Source organism: Spermophilus citellus (assembly GCF_964194105.1).
Source record: "Spermophilus citellus genome assembly, chromosome: 4".
NCBI classification, from domain to species: domain Eukaryota; kingdom Metazoa; phylum Chordata; class Mammalia; order Rodentia; family Sciuridae; genus Spermophilus; species Spermophilus citellus.
Genome location: NC_138185.1, coordinates 6056785 through 6073270, shown reverse-complemented (window position 1 = coordinate 6073270; position 16486 = coordinate 6056785). Strand labels below are relative to the sequence as shown.

At 53.7% G+C, this 16486-nt stretch overlaps 1 protein-coding gene and 1 long non-coding RNA gene across 3 annotated transcripts in view; one reads left to right on the top strand and one right to left on the bottom strand.

The window, feature by feature from the left end:
- The window catches only part of SULF2 (sulfatase 2), a 436121-nt gene that overhangs the window by 222902 nt on the left and 196733 nt on the right, over positions 1 to 16486 (top strand). The window lies entirely within an intron of this gene.
- On the bottom strand, positions 23 to 15087 carry LOC308647817. 2 transcript variants are annotated; one of them, XR_014021709.1, is made up of 3 exons: positions 14953 to 15087; positions 14473 to 14581; positions 23 to 128 (listed from the first exon to the last, which is right to left on the bottom strand). It is a non-coding gene; the product is annotated as an uncharacterized lncRNA (long non-coding RNA). The 2 variants fall into 2 exon arrangements; XR_014021710.1 differs by lacking the exon at positions 23 to 128 and adding an exon at positions 14078 to 14351 and having other exon boundaries at positions 14461 to 14581.

Sequence of the window (16486 nt, the reverse complement as noted above, 5' to 3'; positions counted from 1 at the left end):
GACACAGGATGACAGGATGCTCCTGGTCCTGAATTTGAAGCATCTCTTCTCATGTCTCTTCCAGCTGTGGGTCTTCAAGGACAGGGGTCCCTACTCTGCCACCATGCAGCTCTTGTCACAGCCAGAGCCTGGGAAAAAAGAAAGCTTTTGATCAGGGTTTGTGGAAAAAAATAAACAGAGGGCACAGAGAGGTTGAGTAGACACACAGCGGAAGGAACAAACACTAAACTTCTCAGCAAAACGAGATGATGGGAGAGAAGAAAATATGGATTGTCAGATTTTAAAACCATGTTTGTTGTTATTATGTCCTTTTGGAAGTCTTGGCTCCCTGGTGTTCTCCATCGAAAGAGAGCTGTGGACCCTTCTCTCCCTGTGAGGGCAGCTAAGGAATCCAGCTCAGGGAAACCCCTGTGCTCCTGGTTCAGGGAGAGAGGCTCAGGGTGGCTTTGTCTATGGGGGGGGGGAAAGCTCAGAGCCGTCCAGGTGTTGGCAGCGATGGCACAAAGGAACACTAGGTGGTGATTAAAGGGGAAAACTATGTGTACCCACATGTATCTTAAAAGCCTCCTGGAGTGCGCAAAACTATTAGGAAAGCCGCGGTAAAGCCGAGTAGCATGTTTTTATTTATATATAAAATCAAACACCAAAACATAGACTCTTTAAAAATGAGGATGGTAGGATTGTTTAATTAGGATCGTAGGATTATAGGGCTGCTAATAAAAAATTGCCATTTCCGGCCTCGCCCCCACCCTGCCCTCCAGAAACAACTATTTCAGGGATTTGAGTGTTCCCCGGGGTCTCTGGCTCCAAGGTATCCTGATGACCTGGGGCTGCCTCATTTTCCTAGTTCCTGACCCGCTGCTCCGGGCTGTGAAACCAGATGCAAGGACTGTTCTTCTGACCAGCGCCTCCCACCCACACGGTCCCTCTCACCTGTCACCTGGCAGCGTCCTGTGACTTCTTCCAGGTCTTCCCGTGCAGAAGAAAAATGGGGATACCTGAAAAGGGGGAGGTGGTCCGAAGGGCCGAGCCTCAGTGATGAGTGGACAACTTCTGCAGCGCTCACAGGTAGCGCAGAGCGAGGCCTCCGAGGCTGTGTCCATGCCCGTGTGGAAGGACTTACACTTGAAGCCTGCTGGGAGTAGGCCTTAAGGATTTATTCGCCACCAAAGATGGAACCTACGCGAGATGGCAGGTGGGGCCATGGCCTGCCTGTGGGATCGTGGCCTGCCTGTGGGATCGTGGCACTGCGCCCACTCGGATCACTTCCTGCCACACGCCTTGTACACACGCAACTTCTGTTTGTCAGTTATGCCTCATAAAGGGGGGCGGGGGGCTGCGCCGGGGTCACACTGTCAGGCGGAAACACCACCGGCAGTTGGGAAGGGGTGTGAAATTTATTGGCCTTTTCTCATATTTTTGGTTGTGTTTCGGTTTCTCTAAAGTAATCACCTTCACTTCCCAATCTCCCTTGGTTTCCCGTGAACTGTCACTAGCCATCCCTGAACTCTCTGCCCTGCCACAACCCACCTCTCAACAGGGCCCACGGCAGGGCGACACGGGGGGAGGGGTCGTGCCCAGCTCTGCTCCAGACGTCCATCTGGACGTTTCCCACAGCTCCAGACCCACCCAGGGACTCCCCGCCTCCGTGTCTGCAGTCCCACAGTGTCCCCTTCTCCATCTGTGCCTCATTTGGGGGACTCCCCTCCTCCACACTTCCTGAGGAAGGACACAGGGGAGGCTCTGCTCCTGCAGGTCTGGAATGTCCTTACTCCATCCTCGCCCCTGACCTGTGGCCTACTGTGGTCCACATTCTACCTGGAAGGACATTCCCCAAGAGCTCCGCAGCCCTGCTCCTTCTCCCCCAGGGTCTGGGCCTCGGTGGAGGTCAGCTCCTTCCCCCTGCAGGGTTTTGGGTTTTCTCGTCCTCCTGGATCTTTCTCAATTCACGAAGCCCTTCCCAGCTCTGCATCTTTTAAAGTTAATTCTTCTAGGCCCTGGGTGGGGAGGGGGACAGAAAGCATGTCCATCTGTCAGCTCTGTCATAAACCTGAGCCGCAGAATTCCAAAACTGGCGAAGGGAGGACGTCTCCATATCCACCACGCTCTCTTCCTTCCTCCCTCCTCCTTCCCTCCTCCTTCCCTCCTCCCTTCCTCCCTCCCTCCTCCCTCCCTCCCTCCCTCCTCCCTTCCTTCTTCTTTTTCTTTTTGTAAAGTTAAACAAAGTCATCGTGGCCAGATTGACCACCATCGACACCTGGCAGGACCTAGGACCCTGGGCCACTGGGCTGAGAGCTCCTTCCTTGTCCCGCCAAACTCCTCAGGCTCCCAGGAGAAGCCTGAGGCAGGATGGGCCTGTCCTGCCACCGGCCGAGGCCCTCCCCTGAGGTCCTCCCCACCAGAGCAGCTCCGTGGATCTGGGAGCAGAGCCGGCCCTGCAGGGCTGTCACCAAAGGACCCTCAAACTCCTCGGGCTGGCTCCAGCCCCTCCTGCCTTGGGCACAACCCCTGCTTTCCCTGCCATTGCTGAGGGCAGGGACCCTGCAGCAGGCCTGGAGCCAGGACACCTGCCAGCTGCTGAGGGCTCTGAAGCCACGGCCCTGCCTGGGCAGCCTCGCCTCTGCGTCCCGCGTCCAGCAGGCCTTGAGGGTGCCAGGGAGAGCGAAGACCTGCAGATCCACACGTGGCTCCCTCTCCCCCACAGGCCTCCACTTCCATTTTTAACTTTCTTTGCTTGGGCTGCAGAAATGGATAAACACAGGGCTGTGTGGGTGGATGGATCTGCCAAGGCCTGAAAGATCAGGATTCAGGAAGACGCGGTGGTTCCTCTAGGCCGTTTGCAGGAGGGCGAAGGCCCCTCCCTGCCCACAGCTGCTGCACAGTTCCTTGCACTGCGCTGACGGTGCACCTGCCTGCCGCAGTCCAGTTGGGCACAATAAGCGGGAGGTGACAAGCAACTTGAAGGTTGAAGCGGGAACTGCTTTATTTCGGGGAAACTCAGCAGGAATTGAGCGGGAACTCAAAGTAACGGGCACCCAAGGTAGCAGGAGCCGCCTTATTGCAAAACAGCAGAGGGGGGCGGGGAAGGGAAAGGAAAGTCCCTGCTGCTGCGACCGAGGCGCCTTGCTACGCCACTTCATGCACCCTCTTGTGACAAAAAGTGGTTAGTAGCACCCTTTTGTTGTAACTCCTTCCCTGATAGTCCTTTCTCTTCTAAACTTTCTTCCTCTTTCTGACTAGAGTTCCTGGGCTTTTATCAATGTATGCCCTAACCGTTCTTGGTTTTACTGAGGTGCCTCCTTCCTTTAGCAATTTATTTAACACCCTTTCGGTTTGATTTTTACTAACTTCTGATCCGTAACAAAGACAACACAACACACCAAGATAAAACAAAACAAAAACACACTGTATCAATCTTCTCCATTTTCTGGAAAAGGCCATTCGTCCTCTTGCCCTATCTGTTCCCCAGGGGTGAGCAGTTTTCCTCCCGTCCTATCTATTTCTAGGGACAGGCAGCTTTCCTTGTAACTTACCCCTGAGCGTCCCGGAGTTCCCCGTATGGGCCACCATTTGCCGCAGTCCAGCTGGGCAAAGTAACCGGGAGGTGACAAGCAACTTGAAGGTTGAAGCGGGAACTGCTTTATTGCGGGAGAGCAGAGGTATATATACCTGACTGGTTACACTCAGCTTGACTCAATTAGCATCGTCCAGTTACAGCCATCAGCCAATAAGGAATCCCCACCATCTTACTGGCTCCGTGGCATTGCCTCACAAACCACTTCTCCTGGCAAACTGCCAGGCGCCATCTTGACTTGATTTGCGGTCCCCAACACCTTCCTCTGCCCCTTGCTAAGCACTGAGCTCCTGATGACTGAACTAACACGGTAACAATTCTTCTCCCTCTCCCTCGTCCTGCTCCTTCCCGTTCCACGCAAGAGGTGGCTGCCCTCTGGGAGGGGGCTGGGCCTCCTAAAAGTGTAAGTTCTCAAGTCTCGATCTTGAAGCTGGACCTGGGGAGTCGAACATTGTCCCAGACCCCCGAGATGACCCACCAACACATCTACCTCTAAACCCTTGGGGTTAGATGAGGAACAGCTCCATTCTCCTCTACAGGGGAACAAGACTGGCCTTTCTGTGGGTACTTAATGGAGCTATCCACAGAATTTAAGCCTGCCTTCTAGCTGGGTACGGCAGGGCTCGCCTGGAATCCCAGCAGCTCTGGAGGCTGAGGCAGGAGGATCGCAAGTTCCAGGCCGGTCTCAGCAATTCAGTGAGGACCTAAGCGACTCAGTGAGACCCTGTCTCTAAACACAAAGGGCCGGGATGTGACTCCATGGTTAAGGATCCTGGGATTCAATCCCTGGTACCAAAAAAAGAAAAAATGATAATTTAATCTCACTTTCTTACTATTCGATTTCTCCTTACATCATGTTGTCTTTTTCCTGCCTGATTTTGTGTCAGCAGGTGCACTTATCAGTCAGGGTTTAAATTCCAACCAGATTTTTCATTTTAACTTCTCCGTTATTCTTATAATATGTGCATTAGGGATTCTAACTGCATCTGAAAGTAGAAGTCTTCACCTCCTGGACAGGGAAGGCCCCCGACGCTGGACACATCGTGACATTCTCTTGGTCACTGGTGCCACTGTTGCCATGTCATTCAATTCCCCATACGTCACGAGCCCCACAGGACACAGCTAGTGCTCTGTCACTCATTGAACTCAGCCAGTCTGCACCTTTGCTGTTGATCCTCATTCTCTCTGTATGCCCTCCCTTTCCTTCAAAATTATTTATTTTCTGTCCAAATGACTCCTTTTGGTGTCTCTTTTAGTGTAGACCTGCTAGTTCTTTCCATTTTTTTTTCTTTTCTAAAAATGCCTTTATTTTGTCTTCACTTTCGAGGTGTACTTCTGATGGGTATAAAGTCATAGCTTGACAGTTGTCTCTGTCTGCACTTCAGTCACCGTCACCCCGTGAGCCTCCAGTTCCGTGTTCTGATGGAGGAGTTAGTTGGTGGTTGGGAGATTGTTTCTCCTCTGAAGGAAACGCCTGGGTTTTCTCTGGCTGTGTTTAAGATGTACTTTGTGCAGGTTTGATCACCACGTGACCAAGGGTACATTCCCTCATCGTCATCAAGCTAGGAATTCTTGAGCCTGTGACTTGATGGAGTTCATCTGTTTTGGAAAATCCTCAGCTGCCGTCTCTTCCTCTGGTCCTTCTTCATGTTCTCATACTGACATGTTCCATCTCTTGTGATTTTCATCTTAGTTAACTAATTTTTCAGTTTGAGACTATTCATCTGATTCTTGCTTCATGAATCCCATTTCTCTGATAAAATGCTCTGACTTTTCAGTTTTTAAAATACTTGCTCTGTTTGATGATACTTTTTGCAAAGTCTGTCTGATCCCTTTAGGATTTACTCATCTGTGGGCCTTTCCGGGTCCTCTGTTTTCCGACCTCTTGACTTCTGGTCATTTTTACCTGTTAAGTCTAGTGAGATCCTTATGAGAGCTGGGCATTCTGTTTGAAAACGTAGGTCTTTTGATGCTCCTGGCTGCTGTGAGTAAGTTCTGCTGAAAGCCAGTATGGTGGGGCCAGTTAGTAATCAAAGCTGGGGTTAAGAGAGTTCGAGGCTCATTCTCTGTTTTCGAGTCCTGGCTTTCCAGTTTCTCTTTTCTTCGAGGTTAAGTCTTCCAGAGTCTAACCTGAAAGACCAGCCTGTCTTCCGGAACTCCTGCTCTGATCCTGCGTTCTAACCATGGTGAATGTGGCATCATGAGGCTGGTGGACACTCTACCTGGTTTCTGGGCTTTGTAGCTCAGAAGCCAAGCAGTTCCCTGAGCAGCTTCAGCATCCACCAAGGCCTCCAGGGGAAAGTGCTGCAGAGAGTCAGACCACTGTCAGGGCCTCCTCCTTCTCTGCTGGCCCCGGAACCCTGGCCTCCTCATCAGCCCTGGATGTCAGCCATGGTCTCCCCACATCTGTGAACTTGGCACAGAGCTGCTAAGTGCCACTTCTCAGCAGCCAATTCCTGGCAGCCTGGCTTGTCTTCTAAAGCCTTTAATCAAATAATCAACGAACCAAACTGCTCTCTCTCTCTCTCTCTCTCTCTCTCTCTCTCTCTCGCTCGCTCTAATACAGGCTATTCCATCATACCTAAGTGGACACAGGTCCCTTCTTGCCTCTTGGATGAGTCACAGACACCTGGAAATCTGGGGCGAGAGATCCACACATCTCCTATCTAGATAAATGGCAAATTTTTTCAGTTCCTAGTTTCTCATGAAACCAAATCGCAGGACTGCAGACAGATTTAAAGGCGTTCAGCATGGAGGTGACGACACCTACCAGTGCTTCAGAACCAGGCAAGTAAGTCAAGCAATGCAGGCCTCTAAAAGAGTGAATCCAATGGCCAAAGACAAGTGAAATTCAGTCATGGTGACAGGGAAATGGAGTGGGGGGCTGAGGTAAACCTGGGAGGATCTTCCACCCGGAGGGGATGTTGGAACAAGTTGCTTGTGGCAAGGTATAGAACAAGCATTGACAGAGCAAATATTTTAGCCAATTAGTTCTATTTGATATGAAAACACACACTTTTAAAATTCTGACAATTTCTTTCTAAACACTCTGCCCCCAATAATAACAACAGCTGGTACAGGAGTTCAGAGCAGGGCTCTGGAGCCAGGCAGCCAGGGTCACATCCTGCCTTTACTCCTGCCAATCAGGTGGCCACAGGGAGGGCTTCTAACTCTGACCTCTTGATAAAAGTTTCCCCATCTGTAAGGCGGGGATGGTAAGGGGACCTTGCTCGTGGGGTGCTTGGGAGACTGGACAAGCTGCCGAGCCTGAGATCATGAATGCCAGGAAGGTGCTCATCAAACCAATATGCAAACCAGCTTGCAGACAGAGTCCCCCGAGCTGACTGAGCCCACAGCCACCTGTATAGCACCCATCAGGCCCAACCCTCCCTGCGCTCCAGATGGGGCAGGAGTGAGGTTCAGAAGCGGGAGGGGCCTGGCCAGGCACAGACACAGTTGTTGATGTAAAACTAGGTCAAGGACTGGAATAATTTTCTTTAGATGATTTAATCAATTAAATCGTGTGCCCTGTAAGCCAAGCAGCTTAGTTCCTCTGAAGGCAGAGGGGTCGCGTCTCCCTCAAACCAGATCATTCTCCGCGGCCGTCTTGAGCGCAGCCCGTGCTCTGGCTGTGAGAGGAGAGGGGGCCGCCTCTCGTGGCTCCTCTAAATGTTTAATGATGCCCCGATCTTCAGATGGCTGGTAATCAGACCCAAATTAGCCTGATACGCAAAGCCAGACGACAAGGGGGGATGGGTTCCTTAATGAAAATTTCATCAGTGCAGATTTCTCATTGACTCTGAAGGCCTGGGCTTGAAGACAGCTTCCCAGCAGAGCCGCTGTGACACTGACCTTTATCCCTCAGAGACAGGGCCAGGCAGGTGGCTTCACTCACTCGGTGGCACAGGGGATGGTCCCTGCAGGGAATGGAGGGAGAGGCTGAGCCTGGGGAGCCGCGGGGCCTTTCCTTCTGAAGGCTTCCTGCTCCAGGGCTGGGCTCCACACAGCCCCCCTCCCCCACCGCTCCTCCTGGACCCCCACCCCACTGGAGGACACCCCCGACTGCTCTCAGCAAACCCCGGGTCCTCCTGCTTGGCGCTCCTCACACCACCTGCCTTCGTCAGTTGCTGCTGCTGTGAGAGAAGGCCACGGACTGAGTCGTTTGTAATGAACGAAAGGTTGTTTGGCCCACGGTTCTGGATGCCAGGAGGATCGAGGGCCACATTCTGGGGAGGGCTTTCCTGCTACATGGTGGCCTGATGGGGTGGAAGCACATGGCCTGAGAGGGAAGGGGCTGAACTTGCCCTTCCTAGGATTCCCCTGGGATGGCCACCATGTTTGCAAAAGGAACATGTGTGGCTGAGTGATGTCAAGGCCACTCTGACCCCAGCAGTCTGGCTGGAATACCTGGAATTCCAGCACTGCCCCAGGCTCTTTCCTCTCATCCAGCTTTTTGGCAAATGCTCAGTAAGAGCTTTGTTTGCAGTAGGCCCTGTCCTTAGAGCAGGGATCCTGCACAAACGGGAGGGTGACCTTCCTTCTCTCATGTGGCTCATGTTCCCATGGGTGCAAATGACAGAAGACTTGGAAAGAGCCAACCGGCTTCAGATGGGGGCAGGTTCTGAGAAGGAGTCGGGAGGAGACGCAGGAGCACAGAGGATGTCCTTAGGCTGGAGAATCAGGGGACTCTGAACAGGGGACACCTGAGCAGAGCTAGGAAGGACTCCTAGCTGGTGCAGCAAGAGCATGCTGGGAAGACCTCATGGCATGTGCAAAGGCCCTCAGGCACATGGCTGGGAGGCCGCGTGGCTGCAGAAGAGGAAGCAAGGGGACCTGGTGGTGATGGTGAGGACCAGCAGTGCTGCGAGAGGCCACGGCAGGTGGAGTGCACCAGTGTGGAAGGGTCACGAAGCTCTGCTCAGGGTGACGTGGTCTTGTTGGCTTTGAGGAGCTGAGGCTGGGGCGTGTGGAGGGTGGGATTCAGGGTGGGAGGAGGAGTGGGGCTGGGGACCCTGTTGTCAAGGATAGGGGCCCAGGGCCAAAGGCAGGGGGTGGAGGGAGCAGATTGGAGTGTTTAGTTCCATGGCTTCCATGTGACGGGAAGAAGGGGGAGGCCCGGGGAAGACACGTGGGGGTGTTGGCCTCAGAAGCCAAGTGTTTGGTGGCGCCTCTCTGGGAAGGGAACCCTGGGGACTTGGGGACTTTATTGAAAAGTTGCTGGATCTGAAATGCTGAGCCTCCGCTGCCTCCTGACGGCATCCAGATGGGAGGCTGGGGACAACAGGGACCTCCTGCCCATGACCATACCTGGGCCTCAGCCCAGGGCTGGACTGGGAGCAGCAGGAGGCTCAGCACCTGGTGCTGCCTGGGCAGAGCTGACCCGCGTCCCTGGGGAGCTGCGCTGCCCAGGGCTCGTGGCCATGTGCCCAGGCCTCTTCCCACAGGCCGTCCCAGAGAGGCAGTGCCAGGGAGCCAGCAGCTTTGCCCCCGGTCAGATGGCCAGGGTTCCTGGGTGTCCTTGGCCCTGGCGGCCTGGCCTGAGGTGAACAGTGTCCGGAGGGCGCTGGTTTTCCCTGAGCTCCCCGTCTGGATGGAGCCAGAGCAGGATCCTAGGAAGAGAGAGCTCATGTCACCTTGGAAGGGACAGCCGGGGACAGAGCGCTCACTTTACAGAGACCCCAGGCAGCTGCCGCCCTGCACATCCGAAGGCAGAGACGGGAGACCCCAGCTCCTCCTGCAGGGGCCACACAGTTCTGAAGGTGCCTCCCCACGGGTCTGGGAAGGGTGTCGGTGGGTCGGTCGTGGGGGAGAAGCCAGGCCCCTGCCTCAGGGTAGCTGACCCTCTCCTGCTAACAGTAATTAAAACCAGAAGCAAACACTGTACGTGCAGACCACAGGCTTCTCTGGATATCACACACACACAATGGCACAGAGCATGCGACCCGTGGTCACTCTAAGCCAAGTTCCAGCCTCGATGAATTTCGTGCCTAGTCTTTCCCACAGCAGTCCTGAGGCTCGGGCTGCGGAAACCGCTGGCTGGAAGGTGAGTGTGTTTGAAGATTTTTTTCCCTAGAGTTACACCTTACATAATGCCAAGATTCATCCTCATGCCTCTGCATGAAAGGTGATTTCAAGGGCTGGGGTTGTGGCTCAGGGGCAGAGCACTTGCCTAGCATATGTGAGGCACTGGGTTTGATCCTCAGCACCACATATAAATAAATAAAATAAAGGTCCATTAAAATAATTTTTAAAAGGTGATTGCATACATCAATAGCAGATATATCCACTGGCAAAATTTGTGTATTTGGGGCTCTTTTGGAAGCAATATAAATTATTCTTTCCTTTTAAACAATTTGCTTTTGTGTGGCAGCAAACTATGAGGCAAATAAGGGCCTCTGAAGGGCAGAACGTAACTCTAACCGAAGGAAAATCACTGTTTGTAAAAGAAATATGTAAACACGAAGAGATACATGCAGAATGCAGGATTCTGAATCCTGACAAAACCAAAACAATCTTTAAGAAAACATTCAAAGCACCGTGGGTGACCTTGAGCATTCCGCATTCTCACGTCTTCTTAGTAGACCTTGGTCCAGGCGGGAATGAGAGTTAAAGTGGAGGAGGAAAGGGAGAGGCCAACCAGGGGACACACCCAAGCCACACCCAGAGGGAAAGTGCAGACGCCAAGGACCAGCCCAAACAGGCGTCAGCTGAAGTGTCCAAGAAAACCAAGACTTTCGTTTTAATTCAATGAATCTTTTCATTGGCCCAACCTGGACCATCATGCCGTCATGTGGCTTTGCCTGTGAGTCAAGCTGTGAAGTCACACTCACAGGAAGCCCCTGCTGGACTGGCACATCAGGGGACCCTGACCAAGCCAGACCCTCCGTAAGAGCAGCAAGAGGAAAGCCGAACCCGGTCAGCCCCCGGCTAAAGGTAGCAAAGGTGTTCTGTTGTCAGTGAGGTGTCCTCTGCGGCTCTCACAGCTGGAGCCACAAACACAGACCAACGTCCACCAGGGAACCTGGCTGGCTTCTGCGTGGGTCTCTGTTCATCAGCACTCTAAGTCACAGGTGACAGAAGTCACATCAATGCTCAAAAAAAAAAAAAAAAAAGAACAAAGAAAGTAAAGAAGAAAGAATAGGGAAAAGAAAGATTTACAGCTTGTATCCTTTTGAAAGTCCAGATGTGGGTGTAGCTTCAGGCACAGCTAAACCCAGGCCCTCAGGCCCAACAGCGTCCCCGCACCCCCGGTCAGTCAGCCTTGGCCCCTGTGGGCCCACTCATAGGCAGCCCCTCCCCATGGCTGGGTTCTGAGATCCAGGAACCTCAACAGAAACCTGAGTTCTGTGCCCCCAGTTCAGTGGGAGGGTTGGCTCTGCCTGGGCCCCTCAGTGACCCTGAGGCCATCTGTGTGGCCGAGAGGATGGACTACTCTAGCAGTTCCTCCTAACCAGCACCTGCTGCCCCAGGGAAGTCCCCATCTCAGACGTGGGAGACAAGCTGTGGCTCTGGGTTGGGGCTGTGGCCTCGCAGGCCCCAGGTAGGACAGGACGTCATGCTCTCCTGTGTGTGTGCACCCATGGCCCCTCCAAGGTTTTACTGGACGTGGGGGGGGGGGGACCCTGAGCCTTTTTGCAGGAAGAAGACCACCAGAGAGGGTGGAGCAGACCCCTAGGCCAGAATGGGTGCCTCCACAGAGGCCTTTGAAAGGCCCAATGACCCTTCGGGAGAGGCCACAGGGTTTTCCCAGTAAATATTTCACATCTTTGAAGAGGTCACAGTAGTTGGCCAGAGGAGAAGACTTAAGAATCTTTTTGCTAATTGAGATTTTTCACCTGTAAAATGAGTGACGTGGAATTCTGCTAACTGGGGAGGGCTCACCCCAGACAGAGCCCCCACCCCGCCAAGCCACCTGGGAGGGACAGGTGAAGGGTGGCTTCTCAGAGAAGAGCAGGATCTGAGACGGGAGGACAGAGGGCATAGATGCTTAGCAGGCAAACAGCAGGCGTCTACACAGCGTGTAAACATGGCCCCTGGGCGTCAGATGCCCCTCTGCCTCTTGCTCCTTGTCCTGGCCCCATGGGAGCTGGGGACCCACGGGCACTGCTCTGAAGGAGATGATGCTTCATCATGGAACCCGAGGTTCAGTTTGGCCCTGGGCACTGGGGGGTGGGTGCAGGCTGGGAATTGTGCTCCATGTTGGGGAGGAGGACAGTTGTGTCCCCTCTTAAGGCCTGGGAGTGGCAGAACCGTGACCTGACGAGCCAAATGCAGCTTGGTAAATATGAAGACCATCAGGAAAGGCCACTCAGACACCTCGGGATAAAGTCGGGTGCACATTTCCTGGGGATCTCGGTGGCAAATGTACGCCCCCACCCATGTGCTGACATCGTCACACACTGCTTTCTTCATAGGACTTCTGGGCTCTCCCAGCTCTTCTTTCTTGTCCCCTGGCACCTGCCAGCTTTCACGGGGCAGCACGATCCAATCTGCGGCACACTTTAGAATAACCTTTAAATTCTCTCCTTTAGGAAGAGCAGGAACCAGGCTGGCTGGCCGGAGGGGACTGTGGGAAACGCAGCCCCTCCTTCCCTAGGCCTCATAAGCCCTGTGACAACAGACTAGACAGGGATGGGTTCCCTGTGTGGCATCTGAGAGGCCCCATTGAAAAAGAAGACCCCCTGGGAGTTCATAGTTGCTTTCTCAGCAGGTGATTCATTTTCTGGGCCCTCCACTTTGAAAGGAGAGAATTCCAAATATGTAAAACGCAGCACCAATTCTTTCCAAAGTACCAGCCATCCACAGAGGCCACCTTGAGGCCCTGTGGTCTTGTACTTTGATAATTAGCCAGCTACCTTTTCCTAATTAAGAGCAGTTAACAGGCTTGAAATGTTGACTCATTGCCCCGGGAGCCAGGCCAGGGGCCCAGATCTGCTTCCGTGCAGCCGGAGGACAAAGAGGGACAGGGCTCACCCTGGAGCCACCAGACCCCCACTTTCCTCTTCTTTTCTTCCAGAATAAATAAATAACCCATGCGGCATGTTCATGCATCATTTAAAGCAAGCAGGAGACGGGGAAAGAGGGAATATATTAATCAGTCTGCTCAGACCCTCTCCCGGCTTTAGTTAGAGACTGTAATTTGGGCTCGTGATTTTCAAAGTCAATGAAATGCTAAATAGAAGCTCGTCAGCTGGCATCAGATGGAGCCCAAAATAACACCCCTGGGACGGATCCTTTGATAAAATATCCCTAAAGAGCTTCAAGATACAAAATGGGTTGGTTCCCTCCCCCCCACAACAGATTTGGCAGCCTCCCCCCAGTTTCCAGCATTCCAAGGACGATCTCATCCCAAGATGCTTCTTAAGTCTGCAAAATGCTGCTTCCCATCCCTGTCCCCGTCTTTTGCATTTCACAGTTAAATATAAACCTGGAATTGATGGCTTCCTCTGTGCTGAGTCACTGGGAGGGGGCAGCCTGGCTTTCCATTACATGTGGGTGACATGGGGCATCTGGAGCTCACATGAGCCGCGCAGCATGTTCCCCTGTGGACTGAGAATGGCCAGCTCTGCTGGCCAGGACGACCTCATGGCTCTCCAGCCTGGGCCCCCCGTGTGTGGGTGCTGGGTGCTTCCGTCCACCAGCCGGACCCTCAGTGTCCCAAAGCCAGAGACTGCTTTGTCACCTCTTGGCACCACCCATTGCTCCTTGCGTCTAAGCTCAGGAAGTCCCCCTGGAGATCTTCCTGTTGGCTTTATCAGGGCTCTAAGAACAGGACAAGAGGGATCTCAGGGGGAATGAGGGTCACGACAAAGAAGGAAAAGAATATGTTCATGAAAAATGGCCATTAGGGGCTGGACTGTAGCCCCCAAATTTAGAACCCTAAGACCTCCGATGTGACTATATTTAGAAACGGAGCCTTCAAAGAGGTCAGGAAGGTTCAATGAGATGGTCAGAGATGGAGGTGTTCTTGTAGGAGGTCAGGACCCAGGCCTGCACAGAGGAAGGCACAGCGGGTAGATGGCCCTCGGTGCAGGGGAGAGATCTACCACGCGGCCTGCGCAGTGGTTTCATTAATGAGGTTCTTGGCATAAAAGTTAGCTAGAAGAGATCGAAATAAAACACACAGACTTAGTTATCTTATTTCTATTGCCAGGTCCGAGACGGCTCCCCTCTCTGGTTCCCTCCTCTAACCGCCCAGCAGGGCAGCGAGGATTACTCAGGGCTAGCAGGAGAGAGAGAGTGAACACGCCTGGGAGTAGCTTTTTATTGGGGAACAAGAGATTCAGGGGAGAATTCCATCCAATGAAGGTTGAGGGGGGACCGCACTCCAAGGTCAGGGTCAGTGATTGGGCCCCCGGGGTCAGTGGTCAGGCACACCCCCACACGGATGGGCTCTCTCAAAGGAAAGGGTCGGGAAAGCTCCGACACAGCCAGAGCGCCTCAGGCCCTTAACGGGAGTCACCCAATCACGTGTCAGAATGGCTTCCCACAGAGAGGCTTCAGGGGACACCGTCACGGCCTGGTCTCCACTTCTAGCCTCCAGGACTCTGGGGAAATCCATTTCTGACGCTTACACCGCCGCCCATGGTGGTTTGTTATGGCTGTGGAAGACCAACCGGCAGCCAGCTTCCAGCCTCCTGGCAGGACAGCGGTCACGGGCGTACAGCCCAGGAGGGAAGGGTGACGTGTGTTTTCATGAACTTGAGCTTCAGTGCTCCATTCACACCTGGCCAGGTAGAGTTCTGTTGAAGGCATGCCCCAGAGGGTTCCCAGTGACCTCTAGCCGCCCGTCTGAAAGAAGTGTGTGGACTTCGTGTAAGAAGAGCCTCTACCCCAACCCTCGCCAAAAACAAAACAAACAAACAAACAAACGTGTCAGATCAAACCTCAGAACTAACCTGAGCAGAAATGTCCAGCCAGAGTGACCTTCCCCGGGGCGCTTGTTCACTAGGCAGGACACCCAGAGGGCACGGGACCTGTCACCTTCTTCCCTCACACTGTGGAGACCTGATAATAAAACACGGCGGGGAGGGGAGAGGGCACATTAGATTATTTTTAAACTGAAATAACTACCAGGGGTGGTGGCACCTGCCTGTAATCCTAGTGACTTGGGAGGCTGAGGCAGGAGGATTGCAAGTTGGAGGCCAGTCTCAGCAACGTGGTGAGACCCTAAGCAAGTCAGTGAGACCCTGTCTGGAAATAAAACGGGCTGGGATGTGATGCAGGGGTTAAGTGTCCCTGGGTCCAACCCCCAGAACCAACCCCCCCAAACCAGAAAAGAAAAATAGAAAACCCCACATTCAGTTCACCCCGAGCACAGCGCTAGCTCGGTATTCCCAAGCCCCTCCTTCCTCGTCCCTGTTCCCTGCTGGCCCTACCCTCTGGGACCCTGTGGCTTCAGCCAAGGAGTCTCCACAGAGGTCAGGAGCAGGAGGGCGGGGTGGTGCGCTGCCAGGTGCCGGGCCGCTCTGCTCCTGTTGGCTCTCCTGGGCCTTCCCGGCACCCCATTGAGAGCCACAGCTGAAGGGGCCCCAGCAAACTTCCAGCTGATTGGCTCACGGTGCCCCAGCAAACTTCCAGCTGCCAGCTGATTGGCTCACAGGGGCCCCAGCAAACTTCCAGCTGCCAGCTGATTGGCTCCTCTGCGGTGATGCTCATTGGGCTGTTTCCCCGCCCTTTCAGACCACGGAGCTGCTCATTGGGGGACTCTTTTGGCTCTGCCCACTCGACCCAGCCAATCGGCCTCAAGAGCAGGAGGAGTGGGGGGGTTGAGAGGCTTGTGGGAAGCCGTGGTGGCAGTTGGGCTCTGAGGGGATTCCTGAAGAGCTGTGTGGTGCGGCTGCGTGTTCTAAAACTACAGTTGGTTCCTGCTTGACAAGTGGCTCTGAATTGTGCCCAGCCGGACTGCGGCACCCCCCTGCCCCAGCCCAGGGCCAGCTGCCCCTCCCCCGTCGGTCCCCTCCCTGCTCCCCCACCTGCCGCCAGCCCCAGGCTTCCCCGTCCCCCTGCCCTAGACGCAGAGTCCCTCGGGTTTCACCAAACGCCTCTGGTTCCACTCTGCTCACTTCCTGGGTCCTCGGGCCACATGCACACAGGGCTCCTTACCCGTGCCCAGCCCAGACCACCCTCTGAGCGCCTTCTGTGCTTGGCCACGTGGGGTTTGTGGGTCTCTGAACTCCCCCCAGTGATTCACCCTCAAAGGGGTTCTTTAGGTGCCCCCACCTCAGAGCCTGGTGAGTCCAGCCGCCCGGGCTCGTGCTGGGACCCTGGTGTCCCCCTGTCCCTTCCTCTCCCTCACGTCTCAAATCCAACTCCTATCGCTTCAGTTCCTAGGTGCTCTGGACCCTGGCCCATTCTTCCCTCCTCTGGGTCACTCTCCTGGCTCAAGAGTACCCCAAGCTCACCCCTATGACAATCTTTTATTTCATGGTCACCCTGCTCTGGAAGATAGACTGTCACAGGGCTGCTTACAAAATGAAGGAATCTTTCTACTGATGAAGCCAACAGAGGAAAACAGCCATGAGATGAAGAGAAGGACCCAGTTCCCCATGATGTGAGCACCTGGATCCACCCGTGCCTGAAGTGAGACATTTTGGATCTTATGTTACATGAACCAAACAATTTTCCTCTGAACCTCAAGAGTTAAATTTTACTCATTTGCAACCAAAAGAGGCCTGAGCAGGAGAGAGGCAGCATAAACCAATAGGTGGGCATATGCCTTTTGAAACCAGGAAGTTCAAGTGTGGATGCTGGGGCTTCCTCTTCAAGTTGATCCTCCTCGAAAACAGGTCCTCAGTGACCAGGCTTGTACCACCTGCAGATCTTCGAATGTTTGCTTAACAGAAACCATCAAGCTGCATCCACAGGTAAGCAAAGGCTTCTTCAGGCTCCGTAGGAAAGGAAAGACTTGAA